Source organism: Euwallacea fornicatus, unplaced genomic scaffold (genome assembly GCF_040115645.1).
Source record: "Euwallacea fornicatus isolate EFF26 unplaced genomic scaffold, ASM4011564v1 scaffold_96, whole genome shotgun sequence".
Classification (NCBI taxonomy): Eukaryota; Metazoa; Arthropoda; class Insecta; order Coleoptera; family Curculionidae; genus Euwallacea; species Euwallacea fornicatus.
The window spans coordinates 221,234-225,811 of NW_027096064.1; positions in this window are offsets into that span (position 1 = coordinate 221,234).

The following is a 4,578-nucleotide window of genomic DNA, read 5'->3' on the forward strand; positions in this document are numbered from 1 at the left end:
GACGAGATTTTGAAGATGCCACAACACATCATTATTGCATCTTGTCGAATTTCCAAGAAAAATAGTACTTTACGTGATCAAACACAGAACTTTTGAGACTTTTCAAACTTTGAAGCTCGATAACTTCGGCAAATGAGGACCAAATTTGGTAAACAAAGTGACAAATTAATCAGCTCGACGAGATTTTGAAGATGCCACAACACATCATTATTGCATGTTGTTGAATTTCCAAGAAAAATAGTACTTTACGTGCTCAAACACAGAACTTTTGAGACTTTTCAAACTTTGAAGCTCGATAACTTCGGCAAATGAGGACCAAATTTGTTAAACAAAGTGGCAAATTCATCAGCTCGGCGAGATCTTTAAGATGTCACACCACATCATGATTGCATCTTGTAGCATTTCCAAGGAAAATAATACTTTATGTGCTCAAACAAACAACTTTTGAGACTTTTCAAACTTTGAAGCTCGATAACTTCGGCAAATGAGGACCAAATTTGGTAAACAAGGTGCCAAATTAATCAGCTCGACGAGATTTTGAAGATGCCAAAACAAATCATTATTGAATCTTGTTGAAGTTGCAAGAAAAATAATACTTTACGTGCTCAAACACACAAGTTTTGAGACTTTTCAAACTTTGAAGCTCGATAACTTCGGCAAATGAGGACCAAATTTATTAAACAAAGTGGCAAATTCATCAGCTCGGCGAGATCTTTAAGATGTCACACCACATCATGATTGCATCTTGTAGCATTTCCAAGGAAAATAATACTTTATGTGCTCAAACAAACAACTTTTGAGACTTTTCAAACTTTGAAGCTCGATAACTTCGGCAAATGAGGACCAAATTTGGTAAACAAAGTGACAAATTAATCAGCTCGACGAGATTTTGAAGATGCCACAACACATCATTATTGCATCTTGTCGAATTTCCAAGAAAAATAGTACTTTACGTGCTCAAACACAGAACTTTTGAGACTTTTCAAAATTTGAAGCTCGATAACTTCGGCAAATGAGGACCAAATTTGTTAAACGAAGTGTCAAGTTAATCAGCTCGACGATATATTTAAGATCTCATACCAAATCATTATTGCATCTTGTTGAAATTCCAAGAAAAATGGTACTTTATGTGCTCAACACACAACATTTTTGACTTTTCAAATTTTGAAGCTCGTTAACTTCGGCAAATGAGGGCCAAATTTATTAAACAAAGTGCCAAATTAATCAGCTCGACGTGATTTTGAAGATGGCACAACACATCATTATTGCATCTTGTTGAATTTCCAAGAAAAATAGTACTTTACGTGCTTAAACACAGAACTTTTGAGACTTTTCAAACTTTGAAGCTCGATAACTTCGGCAAATGAGGAACAAATTTGTTAAACAAAGTGCCAAATTAATCAGCTCGACGAGATTTTGAAGATGCCACAACACATCATTATTGCATGTTGTTGAATTTCCAAGAAAAATAGTACTTTACGTGCTCAAACACACAACTTTTGAGACTTTTCAAACTTTGAAGCACGATAACTTCGGCAAATGAGGACCAAATTTGTTAAACAAAGTGGCAAATTCATCAGCTCGGCGAGATCTTTAAGATGTCACACCACATCATGATTGCATCTTGTAGCATTTCCAAGGAAAATAGTACTTTATGTGCTCAAACACACATCTTTTGAGACTTTTCAAATTTTGAAGCTCGATAACTTCGGCAAATGAGGAACAAATTTGTTAAACGAAGTGTCAAGTTAATCAGCTCGGCGAGATCTTTAAGATGTCGCACCACAGCATGATTGCATCTTGTTGAATTTCAAAGAAAAATAGTACTTTACGTGCTCAAACACAGAACTTTTGAGACTTTTCAAACTTTGAAACTCGATAACTTCGGCAAATGAGGACCAAAGTTGTTAAACAAAGTGCCAAATTAATCAGCTCGACGAGATCTTTAAGATGTCGCACCACATCATTATTGCATCTTGTTGAATTTCCAAGAAAAATAGTACTTTACGTGCTCAAACACAGAACTTTTGAGACTTTTCAAACTTTGAAGCTCGATTACTTCGGCAAATGAGGACCAAATTTGGTAAACAAAGTGACAAATTAATCAGCTCGACGAGATTTTGAAGATGCCACAACACATCATTATTGCATCTTGTCGAATTTCCAAGAAAAATAGTACTTTACGTGATCAAACACAGAACTTTTGAGACTTTTCAAACTTTGAAGCTCGATAACTTCGGCAAATGAGGACCAAATTTGGTAAACAAAGTGACAAATTAATCAGCTCGACGAGATTTTGAAGATGCCACAACACATCATTATTGCATGTTGTTGAATTTCCAAGAAAAATAGTACTTTACGTGCTCAAACACAGAACTTTTGAGACTTTTCAAACTTTGAAGCTCGATAACTTCGGCAAATGAGGACCAAATTTGTTAAACAAAGTGGCAAATTCATCAGCTCGGCGAGATCTTTAAGATGTCACACCACATCATGATTGCATCTTGTAGCATTTCCAAGGAAAATAATACTTTATGTGCTCAAACAAACAACTTTTGAGACTTTTCAAACTTTGAAGCTCGATAACTTCGGCAAATGAGGACCAAATTTGGTAAACAAGGTGCCAAATTAATCAGCTCGACGAGATTTTGAAGATGCCAAAACAAATCATTATTGAATCTTGTTGAAGTTGCAAGAAAAATAATACTTTACGTGCTCAAACACACAAGTTTTGAGACTTTTCAAACTTTGAAGCTCGATAACTTCGGCAAATGAGGACCAAATTTATTAAACAAAGTGGCAAATTCATCAGCTCGGCGAGATCTTTAAGATGTCACACCACATCATGATTGCATCTTGTAGCATTTCCAAGGAAAATAATACTTTATGTGCTCAAACAAACAACTTTTGAGACTTTTCAAACTTTGAAGCTCGATAACTTCGGCAAATGAGGACCAAATTTGGTAAACAAAGTGACAAATTAATCAGCTCGACGAGATTTTGAAGATGCCACAACACATCATTATTGCATCTTGTCGAATTTCCAAGAAAAATAGTACTTTACGTGCTCAAACACAGAACTTTTGAGACTTTTCAAAATTTGAAGCTCGATAACTTCGGCAAATGAGGACCAAATTTGTTAAACGAAGTGTCAAGTTAATCAGCTCGACGATATATTTAAGATCTCATACCAAATCATTATTGCATCTTGTTGAAATTCCAAGAAAAATGGTACTTTATGTGCTCAACACACAACATTTTTGACTTTTCAAACTTTGAAGCTCGATAACTTCGGCAAATGAGGACCAAATTTGTTAAACAAAGTGCCAAATTAATCAGCTCGACAAGATCTTTAAGATGTCACAACAAATCATGATTGCATCATGTTGAATATCCAAGAAAAATAGTACTTTACGTGCTCAAACACACAACTTTTGTGACTCTTCAAACTTTGAAGCTGGATAACCTCGGCAAATGAGGACCAAATTTGTTAAACAAAGTGGCAAATTAATCAGCTCGACGAGATTTTGAAGATGCCACAACACATCATTATTGCATCTTGTTGAATTTCCAAGAAAAATAGTACTTTACGTGCTCAAACACAGAACTTTTGAGACTTTTCAAATTTTGAAGCTCGTTAACTTCGGCAAATGAGGGCCAAATTTATTAAACAAAGTGCCAAATTAATCAGCTCGACGTGATTTTGAAGATGGCACAACACATCATTATTGCATCTTGTTGAGTTTCCAAGAAAAATAGTACTTTACGTGCTTAAACACAGAACTTTTGAGACTTTTCAAACTTTGAAGCTCGATAACTTCGGCAAATGAGGAACAAATTTGTTAAACGAAGTGCCAAATTAATCAGCTCGACGAGATTTTGAAGATGCCACAACACATCATTATTGCATCTTGTTGAATTTCCAAGGAAAATAATACTTTATGTGCTCAAACACACAACTTTTGTGACTTTTCAAACTTTGAAGCTCGATAACTTCGGCAAATGAGGACCAAATTTGTTAAACCAAGTGTCAAGTTAATCAGCTCGATGAGATCTTTAATATGTCACAACAAATCATTATTGCATCTTGTTGAAATTCCAAAAAACATAGTACTTTATGTGCTCAAACACACAACTTTTTTGGCTTTTCAAACTTTGAAGCTCGATAACTTCGGCAAATGAGGACCAAATTTGTTAAACGAAGTGCCAAATTAATCAGCTCGACGAGATTTTGAAGATGCCACAACACATCATTATTGCATGTTGTTGAATTTCCAAGAAAAATAGTACTTTACGTGCTCAAACACACAACTTTTGAGACTTTTCAAACTTTGAAGCACGATAACTTCGGCAAATGAGGACCAAATTTGTTAAACAAAGTGGCAAATTCATCAGCTCGGCGAGATCTTTAAGATGTCACACCACATCATGATTGCATCTTGTAGCATTTCCAAGGAAAATAGTACTTTATGTGCTCAAACACACATCTTTTGAGACTTTTCAAATTTTGAAGCTCGATAACTTCGGCAAATGAGGAACAAATTTGTTAAACGAAGTGTCAAGTTAATCAGCTCGGCG